Consider the following 13,812-nt stretch of genomic DNA (forward strand, 5'->3'; position numbering starts at 1 on the left):
CTAATTAAATAGAGAGCGAGCTGCGTAACGCGACAATCTTTTGTTATGTTTTATCTTCACTGATCAAGTGAAGCAAAGTAAAATAATCTGTATTGAATGTATGTGCATAATAAAAACACAAACACAATTTCAAATGAGCTTTTACTATCAATTAATCCAACGAAGTTTTACTTGCAATTCGGATACTGTAATCGACTTAGAGTAAACACCGCTACCGTATAATACCAACTTTATCGTCAACATTGCCACCTTGATGTGTTCATATTTTATCTTTCTTTAATAACTATTAAATAAAATATGCTGTTGTGTGCACATTTTTAAAAGTATTTGATAAGACAAACGAGTTTACGGTTTATTTTTGTGTTTCTTTCCCCCACTGGGTGACTGTGCTTTTTGCTCACAAACAATTTTTTTCTTTTGACTTACTTATTGAAGTCTGTCAAAGCAAAGGAATGACTAAACATTATTCATTTTCCATCGATTGCACTTGTTCTAACAACACAAGCGACACACTCAGAATGGTTCAGATATTGGCGTAGTATAGTCTTGTAGGTTGAGCAATCGGAGAACCCAGGGGAAACGATCAATTTGTGATGGGCGACAACATATTCTTGATCGTGTCTAAATAGTGTATCTAACCAGTTATCTCAGATGTGCAAGGAAAGGGCGATTCCGAACAGAAATATGGTAGGTGAACTGACATGGTTTTAACGTAGCAACGGATGCCTTCGTCGAACTTGAAATTTACAATTTCACGAATCCTCGAAGCACACCTGTTGAATATAGCATGTTCCAAAAGAAGAACGATCGTCAAGACACACGACGCTTCACAACCAAGTAACACATGCGGTATGCCAACGTTACAGGTAACTGAAGGCTCCTGCTACAAATTGATCACTACGCGGAAGCATGCTTTGAGCTGCATGGTACAGATTTGACCGAAATCAACAAAAAGAATAAACAGGCCGAAATATACCACGATACGACTATCTATTCTGTTTATTTAAGCTAGCTTAAGAAACTGACAACATCGTATAACGAGCGCACTTTTCCCATTATGAATGGTAATGTTTTGCACTGGAGATGTAGAGTCAAAATTATAGGCTTAGTCCTTATCCTAATCGGTAATAAACATTCAATTATACTGCAAAATGTGGCCGTTAAACTGCCAATAGCATATGCGGCCCTCAATAACATAGACAAAATGGTGTGTGTGTGTGTGTGTTACAACAAATGAAGGAAATTGCCGAAAACATGTTAGAGTACCACGCTATAATTATTAATTGACATAATCCACGGGATAAACCGATTAAACGTAGATATTAATCTCATTTTAAGATGTGATTTATTAAATATTGATTCCCATCGTACGTAAATTCAGTGATCATATACTTCTTAAACGGTTCTGGATTTAGGTTTTGGGACAAATTCGTGCTTTGAAAGGTATTAGAATTGTCTAGTTAGGACTTTAATACAATGTATGGTTAAATGTCCAAATAAACCGAATGTTGTCCCTGCTGGATACAGTCCTTAATTTTGTTATTTTATTTTACTTATATCAAGGTGGTAAAGCAATGATGACTAGAATGGACGGTGTTTAGCCATATGCATCATGGGAGATAAATAATGACGCAACTTCTGGTACACAACACGAAAACACATATGAAATGTTAAAAACCAATAATGAAAACAGGGTACTGGGAAATTCAATCGGTTCTACCAGTCCAGTCCGCTGGTTAAAGTCAGTACAAAGGAGACACACGATCTCAACAGAACCACTCTAGCATCTTTAAAACGAAAGGGAAAAAAGAACATAGGTTACAGAAGTTTTTAAAAAAAAAACTCACGAAAGTCAAAAATAAAAATAAAATATTTATACAAAAGGAGGATGACAATATAGTGTAGTGAAGATTCTGAATTACAAAGGAATTGAGAGAGAGAGAGAGAGACAGAGAGACAGAGAGAGAGGGAGTGGAAAGTGCTGTCCTTGGATGATGCTGAAGGATACTTGTAATACGACGTGACATCATATATAGAGAAAGAATATTATCATACAGGTTCGACAGTTTTAAAATCGTCCTCTATTGAGATTTAAACCCAGTCCCTCTACTTATGGCGGCCATTGCCTTGCCTGCATGTACCAACCAACATATTCTTTCCACTGCATCTACATCCCCCAAATGGATGGAACATAGTCCTGGATATAGGCATTTGTACGTATCATGTACTTTTCAATTTAATAATTTATACGCCTTTAATTTGCCAATAATTTAAGCTCCACAATCTTTATTATGGTTGAAATAGGCGTTTCCAATATAAATTGAACGAGGGCGATAAATTGTTGAAAAGTTTTTCTTTTTTATGTCGGGATAAATGATGATCTAAGGTCTCCATGCTGCTGGTCTCTTTACGAGTCATCCATTTATAATGAGGCCAATTACAATATGTAAAATAAATGCCATACAAGGAATTCCTCGATAATTGATCGAAATCATGAAAAGAATGGTTGGTTCTGTTCAAGTTATCATGTTCAAAACGGGCAATCGAATACTTAATGAAATGTTGTCACGCTTGTTGGATACCGTTCATTACTCTTCTCTAATACAGCGTTAATAGAGCGTGTTTGTTTAATTTTAACTCCATTTTACTTTACCAAATTCTACGAAATCAAGCAATACAATATATAGAAGGGGTAAAAAGTCATTATATTTAAGTGATTTAGTAATTTTATTGTATTGGCCATGTTAACTTAATAAAGCACCTAAAGTATGCAAATACTTTTAAAAAGCAGAATATATTTTTTAATATGGGCGAGAATATAGATTCTAACTTTCTATGAGATATTTTGAAATTACATTTTATATTTATATATCGAAATATTTGCATAAATGCATTTCCATGGAATGGCATCGGTAGCAGAGTTGCCTATGCGCTCGACTTCACCGATCACCGTCATCTCACCTCTGTCCGCGTGTGTTCGAGTCTCAGGCTCGGTCTATGAGAGTATGTGAAAAAGCTTGCCAGTGGCTTCTCGTGGGTTAGTGACTCTTCTTCTACGTGTTATACTGGCCACCACTAATAGCCTATAATGTGCTGAAAAATAATTCGAATCACTGGCTGAAAGCAGTTTGAAAGGCGATTAGACTGAATTGTAAACTATGTATGTATGTATGTATGTTGTTGTTGTGGGGTTTAACGCCATTTTTCAGCACAATATAGGCTATACATGGCGGCCAGTATAACTGGTGGAGGAAGAACCCTGGAAAACCCAGGGAAGAACCACCGACCCACGAGAAGCTACTGGCAGGCCTTCCCACGTACCCACGCTAGCCGAGCCTTGGACTCGAACCCACACAAACAGAGGTGAGATGGCAGTGATCCGGAACGGTGAGCGCTTTAGATCACTCGGGACCCCTTATGTATGTATGTATGTATGTATGTATGTATGTATGTATGTATGTGTTTTATGGCACATCAGCATATAAGTGGATATCCAGTGCCAACAAATAGTTAGGTTTTAAAAGGTAAAGCTAAAGACAAAACATAAGGAAGATAAAACTTTCCCAAAAATGTAAAATTAAATACAAGACAAATTATAGGTTTAAAAATTCTGTAAAATGTATGCTGTATAAAATAACAAATACCGGTAATGCGTATAAAATCCTTAAAACTGGACGAAAACAATTTGCGCACGATAATGTTTGACTGTAGACTCTTAGACGCATGTTCTTAGTGAACTGCGTGCCAATACATGAAATATAATAAAATTTCAAGAGAAAACGTATTAAAAGCTATTGAAAGCGGATAAATATGGAATCACGTTGTAAACTCGTGTCTTCATTTCTCCAAGCAATACTAGAAGAAAAAAATAAACATACAAACTAATCCACACAAGGTATGGCAAAATTAAACAGGAGACAAAGCGAATAACTAGAAATGAGAAGTTACCTATATTCAATTTCTTGTAGCGCAGAGAAACTAAATCTACTTACTTCTGAATGGTGTAAACCGCCGCGAATGTGTTTGCTTAATGAACAGGTTATCAAAGTATTTCGTCAGAAACCTTTTGAATTTCATAGATATGCATTGCTTAGCTAGTAATGAAGACATACATGTACATGATAGATAGATAGATAGATAGATAGATAGATAGATATATAGATAGATAGATAGATAGACAGACAGACAGACAGACAGATAGATAGATAGATAGATAGATAGATAGATAGATAGATAGATAGATTATAAGAGTAACGGAGTGGAGGTCGGTCAGGGAACCAGACTAATCTTTATTTCTTATTGTTCCTGAATATGCTATGTTATTACATTGTACGTGGTAGCGAGGTGGCTTTGCGCACGTGCTAGAGTGCCGGGCTCACAAGCCAAAAGGTCACTATTGGGAATTATATTAGGACCTGCCCGAGTCAGCTATTGTGGTGTATCCCTGTGCCAGGCACTTTATTCCCATAGCCCCTGCACTAATTAGTTATTTATGTGCTGTTAAACACACACAATTTTTTTTACGTATTACTGACAATATATATATAAGGTTCAATTTTAAAGTCAGCAGTGAACAAGAAAACCTCTTCGTTCCTTTTTGAATATATATGCTTTCGTTGCCAGCTGCTAAACAGCACGTTGGTTGTTTCCGCTTTTATGTCCTTGATACGTTTATTTGTTTTTTAGAACTTCATAAAGATCTCTTTATTTTATCATTCACTTATTCCCCATTCAGATATCCGTGCAATATTCGCATCTATCGCAACTGTTATCAAATAATCAGGCATTCTACTGCATGGAGCAAAATGTCGGATGGAATGAAATCGACACACATATTAAGATGGTTTGAGCTGAATATTGAATGACACACCCGACAGGCTTTTGGGTGAAAGAACCATTATAATATAATTCAAACGTTGTATAGAGACTATTGATTAGCAGCATTTTGTGATGTATGAGTGATCTCCCTTACCAACCGTAACGACAAACAAGAAATTGGCCGAACATCGATGAATAAACGATGCCCATATGTAACTGAATCCTTTGATGTTCTTCCAATTTCGTATTTTTTTTTAACGAAGAGGTGTATTACTAATGTTAGTATTCCTGTCTCCTTTTTATGCCTGTACCACTCAGTAATGACATATCAGTCGACGAGACCATATCATAGCTACAGTATATGCATACCCACTTGTTTGTACCTCGCAAAACTTAGTCATTTCATTCATTAATTTATCATTTCTAACTTGATTGTCGCCAGGGCCGTAGAGAGCAAGCACAGGCCCTGGGGTAAGAAACACCCGAGTCTCTACTAGTTCTTGTTCAAACAAAATGTTACATATCCCCCCTCCCCATTGTCGGTCCTGATTGTCGCCAAGGGGTCCCTAGCACTGTCATCTTGCTTGTGTTTCAAATCAAAAGAAAGTTTTCACGGTAAGCAACGATCTTGATTGCTATCTTTTTTCCGGTTCATGGAAAAGTCCATTTTCAGTGATACATATAAAGCGAAACCCGTGTCGTCTGCATCCAGTATTTGCAATATCTATCTTTAAAATTCTCAACACAATTGAACAAAATTAAAAAAAAGGCAAGCTGTATAACTCTTATACACGTGTGTTCATTAGTATGTAATGACCAAAGTTACGGAAATTTACGGAATTATTGAGCACTTATCATAGGCAATGAAAAATGTCACCATTGCTCTCTGAAAATATAGACTCGCCCATATAAATGTGGCGGCGGAATTAATAAAGAAATTCCTGCTTGGTTTGAAGCTTGGATTTTTTTTTTACAGCGTTAGAGACTCCTTGGCAACAATCATGCTAGCTATTATAAATTGATGAATAAAGTGACTATATATGTTCTGTGGATTTTTTAATATCTTTGATGCTTTTTGTTTTCAAATATGGATCGAGGGGTATAAAGGAAAGGGAAGTTAAGCAACTACTTATTTATTTCACGCAGACATACACATCATGTTGAGAGCAGTTCGATCTGCTGTGAAACGGCACATGCCAGGCTTTTTATGTCATAAACATCAAGTAAATTTTGCTGCAGGACAGTTGCCAGATTATGCGACTAAGATAATTTGTGAAAACATGACATATTGTGAGTGGTCAAACCCACCTCACAATTATCATCGTTTTGACTGGTGTTATCGTACCAAGAAATACGTCTTATTAGACCCATAACTTATCCACGTTTTAATGTTGCTGCTATAAACGAAAGTCAAGGCATTAAGTTGTCCGTGTACATAAATGCTTTGTAAATTTCTACATGTGTCCTTTTCCGGTCTTGTGATAAGTCAAACTTTAAATGTTACGCTCTTTTTCAAAACCGATCACTTATATTTATGTATTATGTGATAGCGGACTCCGTGCAGAAACTACTTACCTCCCAAACTGAAGAGCTTGACAGCGTGTAAGAACTAATCATCTTCAAGACGGAAGAGACTGACCCCTTCCGAAATTAAAAGAAAGTCTTCCAATGACCAATGACAGATTCACGTTTCTACAATAACAAAAAAGAAAATCCCCACATGTTTACAAAGAAATTTTCTTAGCTTAAATTGCAGTTAAGACATATTCACTTTAGCAATTCATAACACATGGCCTACCTAAGCTTTTGACGCACTAGGCAAACTGTGACTTTGGCCACGCACCCCCCACAGCCGGGAACTATTCAATCTGTCTGATTTGGCGCACCTAGTAGCCTGGTGCCCTAGGCGGCCGCCTAATTCGCCCATATAGTCGGACCGGATCTGTCGTCACAGCAATCACAGTAAAGGGGTCATGTATGTGGAATTATTTTAGTTGTCTCTAATTAATATTTCATATAACTACATACCAGGTTTCGGTCGTTTTTTTTCAATAAATGCTCACACAGCTTTTAAGATATAAGATATTTTTTATCTACTGGAATCAATTAGGTGTTGCGTAAATTATACCTTTTTTTCAATTTGTATGATTAAAAGTGGTGTAAATAATACCTCGTGCGAAATACGACAATGATTAGCGAGACAATGTGTGCGGTGACTTCAGACTTTACACCCTATCTGTTAATGTGTTTTGTTCCACTTAAATAAATCCAAGAATAAACGCTTTAAATAAAAGAAATGGCAGCTTGCCAGACCGTTCAATATTTGAGTTACTACATAAAGTGTACATATCCATAATTTGGCCAAGAGTATAGCGAGAACAGTTTGAAGTGACATATCTTGTGCTATATATGCAGTACTAATGTGTCGCTTGTTTTCAAGTCAACGTTTGAGTTTGATTAATCACGGAATCGGTGAGAATTAAACACTTAAGATTTTGTTGCCGTCTGTATTCGCTTATAAGTCGAGTCACACTTAAAAAAAAAATTAAAACAAATCCTGCTCTGCCGTAATGAAAAATGCATGCAGATCAGGGCCTATAATATTTGACGTATTTATTACCCCTAACAAATTGCACAGGACCTGATCTGCCGTCGCATTATGCGATGACTGATCTGGGTCTGTGCAGTTTGTAGTTGGACTCATCTTATAAGCGAGTATAAAAGTATATGATAGAACATCAACTTCGGTTCTTTAGATAACGACAAAATCTTTTCTTGGGGTATTATTAATTCGTATTGTGCTCGCATTGTATAAGAATCATTATACATTCCTCCTCACTAAAACAAGCTTCAATATAAATAATTATCTCAGAGAACATATATGTAATATCACTGTGGTAACCGTGGCAACATGCATATACTCGTTTTATCACATTATATATATATATATATATATATATATATATATATATATATATATATATATATATATATATATATATATATATATATATATATATATATATCCATCCACACCACACTCTTAATATGAAAATAAGTTTAAGTGGATGGAGCTTTAAATAATTTTCGACATTTATTGTAACAATCACTGAAGCGTTATTCCCCTTGTACAGTGTGGCAAAACTTGTGCGTAACATTTTCACCAAAAAACATACATCGTGTATCTTATAATAACGTTACAAGTGGCTTGCATTTCAGATGATTATTACAACCCTTTTGTGTTAAAATAAGTAACATAAAGGAGTAATAAGTAACAAGCTTTTAAAAAATCAGCAAATAATTTATTTCCCTAAAATATAAAGTGAAAATGTTATTTAAAACAAGCTACGTCACTTAATGGAAATTTTCCTTCTAGAAGGTTTCAAAAGTTAAGATAACATGTTAGTTATAATTAGAAAGTATGTTACTAAAATTATAATAAAGAACATTGTATACACAATGTCCTTGATTCAGACCAAGATAATAACCCTAATAATTATCCTTAACTAAGTAAAAGGTATATTCTGTTATTTGCAAAAATTTCACTGATTTTAGGCGAGGCCAGTTAAAAAAAATACATTTTACATGACCAACAGCATATCATGAAATCAAAAAACAAACAACTATCAAATAGTGAAAATCAAATATACATAATACGACAGTTTGAAAATAAAAAGACGAACGGAGAAAAGGACTTCAACTAAGCAGAATAGCGGTTATTTACTTTTAACTTTTAAAGATCACTGTTGACGATAAGTTCAGCATGAGTGGAATTAATTATGGCTATTAAGGGCTCTTTTATATGCAGGACTGTCAGGAAAAGAAAAGAAAATCCCATGGAGAGATTAAGCTATATAAAATCAAATGTACGGAACCAAAGTCATACTAACTAAACAAAATTTTAAAATATCGGCGTCTGTTGTTTTTACAATATGAAGTCATACATATTTGTTTCCTTAAATAACGATATTAGAATGTATAGCAAACTAAACCAGAGAAATAGTGTTTGACTAGATTTTGACTTTTGGCTTAAACCCATTTACAAAGTGAACCATTCCTTTTTTCAGAGAAAAAGATTTCCAAGATAACAAAGTATGTCGTTTCTTGTTGTTATCAACGACTCATCAGTACAATTATACATTGTTCAAATAAAAGACGTATAGTGTAACCAGATAACAATTCAATTTCAAGTACATAAACGCCAATAAAATATGATAATAGATGGTGTAATAACATTTAACTGAAAATATACATTACCAATTTTAATGCAACTCAAGCTTTTTGGGTTCTTGTTCTTGTTCTTGTAGTAACCTGGAAGAACATATTGAAGTAACACAAAATTTATATCACTTTGAAAATCCGTTGGAAGTGAAGTTATTTTAACATTATTGGGTGGAAACGTTCCTCATCTCTTCGATTTATATCTTCGATTTTTTAAAACAAAAATGTGATTATAAGCAGGCAAAACTAGTATCGCTTGCTTGCCCTGCAATTCTGCTGTTCTGGGTTCCCACCCTCGATTTAGCATGTGCAAGGACAACTGCTTCTTGTGAAAGGGTAGTAGTTTTTTCTGGGTTCTCTATTTCTAAGAGGGACCCTTGTTAACACATAAACCATCAAAAATACCTTTTAAATAATTTGGAACCATCTGAAAGAGAATCCCAGCTCTCTGCATTGAACGTTAAATGGTCGTTCCCTAACCCCTACGTGTTATGCTATTGTTTGCTTTAGCTGATTCGTATTACAAACAACAAATTTCTGTTATAAAAACGTATTCATTATTTTCGCAAGCCAAGGATTTGCTTTGATGGCGAACGGTCTCTGATGGTTGAAGGTAGCGTGTTTCAGAGCGGTAAATTGTAACTGTTAGAACCATCTTTACTCGCTTATAAGACGAGTCAAACTGTAAACCGCAAACATCATGATCTACCGTAGCAATGCGCCTGCAGATCAGAGTCTATGTTGATTGTTCTACTGATTACTCCTCAAACTGCACAGATCCAGATCTGCCGGCGCATTATACAACGGCAGATCTGGGTCTATTCGGTTTACATTTCGACTTTTCTTATAAACGAGTGTACTAGTATGTAGTATTTTTTAAAATCAGTTTTGAAATAAACAAAACCCAGTGCTGGAACAAAGGAACTGTCCATGGAATGATTCCGAAAGAAGGAGAAACTATTAGTGTCATCAAAAGCTAATAAAATCAGTGGTTTTTTTTTGCCAATCTATCTGCTTGATAACAACGACAAAATTCGACAGCAAATAAATGAAAATATATTAATCCTTTATAGGAAATCCACTCAGTCCAGGCTTGAACCTATACATTTCTTTTCCAGAGACGGAGTAATTTTGGTTGTGATTAATTCTGGAGCAAGGGTGTTGACTGATTTTGTTTTATTTTTCTCAGTCTTAGGTCTAATGTCCACATCACAAACCAACCAGTACGGTAAATTCTGTCATTGACTCTGGCTATTCGATATGTCAACCAGCAGGCCATGTTGTTGACACCGGTATGTCAATATGGCAACCAGGAGACTATAATGTTGACAGCAGTAAGTCGAAGTGGAAACGCTGTCAAACATGTTAATTTTTTCAACAAAATTCCTCGGTCGGACGTCCTAAATTCAATAAGTACATATGACCCATTTTGGTTCAATTTTTAAACAACATTTGCCGATATATCTGCATTACTCTTTAACTATTGACTTTGTTTATTTATGACTTTTCAAAATTAAATTAAAAAAAATTAAATTGTAATTAAAAAATTAGTAGCTGCATAAAAAGTTGCCTTTTATTAGGCTTTTAGCAAGGTCCCCCCCCATTATAAAGGACAATACGACAGATGACATTGTGATACCAACTGTAAATTCCAAATAGGACACAATCGATAAAATAATTACAACAACATGAAATAAAATAAAATTAAAAAACAAATACAGGATATCTACAATTTTGAGTAGATATAAGGAAATATTACGCGAGGGAAGTAGAAACTTTATATTTTGTCACCGGTGTAGAAGCCGATTATCATATTTTCTTTTATTTCTTTAATAGAAATTATTATATACAAATGATAAATGAAATCCGTCACTTTAATTATTGGTTTGCTTATAAATTATACAACCAATCTTCACCAGAGATGTTATGCCATCAGCTAGATGTTACGCCGTCGGCTAGTTTCTTTACGTAAATAATTATTGGTTGATATAGTTTGACAAAATTGTCCTATTTAATTAAAGCGACAGTGCACCAATGTAAGAGTCAATTAACCTCTTTTTTTTTTTTTTTCCTTTTCTTTTGTGGGCACCAGACAGATGCCCCCACCCCCTAATTTAGCCAGAAGGTTGTAAAGGGTTTATGTTTCCCCCGAAGGTGTGTTGTTTGTATTTTTTGGAAATTTAGAACTTGAGATTATTTAGAAATTTCGAGATGGGTATTTCAAAATTTTCCCTAGTGTGTCTATAGGGTTGTTCATCCGAGAGTGATTTCGATTACCCTCTCGGGATTCCTTCCCTTGTATTTTCTGTCGACCTTGCTAGGGTCGCCTACGTCCCATGTTTGCTATATGAGTGAGCTATGTGTTATGATTGCTATTTTTTGTTTTCGTGTGGGGACAGCATATTGTGTCAAATCTATTCCCAGTTGTTTTATTTTTTTTCCCGTCTTTACATTCCACCGGGAGTGTTCTTTTAATTTGGAATTTTCTGCGAGTAGCGTTATATTGTGTATAAATTTGAAACCCTATTGGTTTATATGTGTGTACTATATGTCGCTCTCGCATATAGAAAAAGATTGAACTGTGCTCGATGTGGGGTCTATATTTTCTTTATTTTGTGTATGTCTCCCATCTCAATCAGGTTCTCTTTTATTTAAATTTATGCCAAAGTACCAAAATATTTTTATTATAATTTGTCTTCCCTTTCGGGGTATTTAGTACAGTATGGAGCTGTACTATGGCTAGTATTGATAGAGTATAAAAAAGGGGGGGGGGGGCGGGGGACCTAGGGTGATGTATTTATATGGTTAAAAATGTTACTTATTCTATATTTTATTATCCCTTCCATAAGGGTTCCTTTTTCAGACTCTTCCATGGGCCTGTTCACTTCGCGTAGCCCCATGTGACATAGCCCCATGGCGTCTTTATCTGTACTTTCCTCATGGGGGATATTATCATCTATTATCTATTGTTATCACCTGTCCACAAGCTTTCATAATTAACCTCGGGCGAAATGCACTGTACCTGAATTAGTCAGTTAGATATTGGTGTTTATTTCCTAAATTGATTATACTGAATACTGGTTATCAATGAATGTTACCACTGCACGTAAGCTGAAGCCAGCTCGAAAAGTACAAAGTAAACCATGTAAAGAAAATCACAGATTCTGAAAAAGGAACTAGGATTACAACTGATTACAACTGACATTGGATGGCAGAACAAGGAATGAAGTAGATGAATCAAAAAGAAAATAAATCATAACACAGAAAAATACAGCACAGATTGAAAACCAAGGTGAACTCAAAGCACGCGAAACACGAGAAAACATGGCGGGTAGAAATGAACTGAAAAACCTACAAAAGTTCCAATAGCTTAGGCGAATTTAAACATATGAAGGAAGTTTTATTGAGTGTGCATATAAGGAGGGAGCACAAGAGCTGGACATGTCACATAAACTGAGAGAGAAAATACCGGGATCATCAGCCGTGATGATTGCAATTAAAGTACTAAATCCGGACAACGTAAATAGATTGTACTCAATCAACCCTATTTGATACAAAAGATATATCATTAGACCCAAAGGGAAAACACCGATACTACCTTATGGAGAGATATATGAAGGTAAAGAAAAAGTCAGGGTTAAGGAACCAACGCCTATTTTAAGGAGAGTATAAAAAAACAACAGGAGAACTACATCTGACTTACATTCCCCTGGAAATTCCATTAGAGGAAGTGGTGATACGTTTCGAAGAGAAATTCAACATAAAAGTAATAACATCAAGACTGGCAACGATCCCTCTAACAACAGTATATAATGGGATACGAATATTAGAAATTGAAAAAAGCAAACTGAAAGAAACAAAGAGAGCTTTCTTGATTTATGGATTCCTAGCAAAAACATGGTATAAAGGATGTATCTATGACCTCAAATGCAACAGATGTGAGAAGACAGGACATACGCCTTTTAAATGCCCAACAAATCAGCAGATACAAACAGAAATTAGAGAATCACAAGAAAGGAACCAACAGCAACAACAACAACAACAACATAACCAACAAGGGATGGTAACTGAGAACAGGCAACTTCAGCAGCAAGAAAAACCAACTCCAAAACAAAGGCAGAAAAATCAACAGCAACAACAACAAGAACAACAACATCACCAAAATCACCAGAAAGAACTGGTACAGAGACAAACAAAAGAAATGCATCAAAATGAGCGAATAAACAAGACTCAACAGATATCACAAATACCACTAACAACAACAGGGAAAACAGAACCAACGCTCCTAGTACAACAAACAACGATCCCAGAACCAGCACAACTAGTAAATCCACTAACCCAAACCAAAACAAAAACAATAGAAAAACAAACAGTAAAAGAAAACAAAGAAGCAACAATTAACACTGGAGAAAGGAAGATACAAGAGAACACTGTGAGAGGCGAGCAAAATACCGGAAAATATATACAAAAATCAGTAACAAAACAACAAACACAGAAACTCGAGAATCAAACAGAGAAAGGAGAAGAGAAAAAAGAAGACGGCAAAAAGAAGAAGAAGAAGCGAGAATGGCAGAAGAATACCGGTTAGACACTGATGAATATTTCGAATGAAGAAAAAAAATTAAAAAAGGAAAGAAGAAAAAAAAACAAATAATAATATAAAAAAATGAATGAAAATAAAATCACTAAAAGATAAATAAAAATAAAAATTAGAACAAACAATTATTGAAAAATTAATAACACTTTCCCAAACCTTTATAATAAAATAATTCA

At 35.1% G+C, this 13,812-nt stretch overlaps 1 protein-coding gene across 1 annotated transcript in view; it reads right to left on the reverse strand.

Annotated features, from left to right (window-relative positions):
- Window positions 1–13,812, reverse strand: part of LOC149798135 (NF-kappa-B inhibitor alpha-like) — a 46,971-nt gene that overhangs the window by 17,227 nt on the left and 15,932 nt on the right. Inside the window, exons 2-3 of the mRNA XM_089963235.1 lie at window positions 9,076–9,129; window positions 6,394–6,510 (exon numbers count right to left, since the gene is read on the reverse strand). The gene's annotated coding sequence lies outside the window, so the exon portion shown is untranslated. The remainder of the gene's footprint in view (window positions 1–6,393; window positions 6,511–9,075; window positions 9,130–13,812) is intronic.

The sequence above is a fragment of the Sinohyriopsis cumingii genome, chromosome 6 (assembly GCF_028554795.1).
Source record: "Sinohyriopsis cumingii isolate HCF-2022 chromosome 6, ASM2855479v2, whole genome shotgun sequence".
In the NCBI taxonomy this organism is placed as follows: Eukaryota; Metazoa; Mollusca; class Bivalvia; order Unionida; family Unionidae; genus Sinohyriopsis; species Sinohyriopsis cumingii.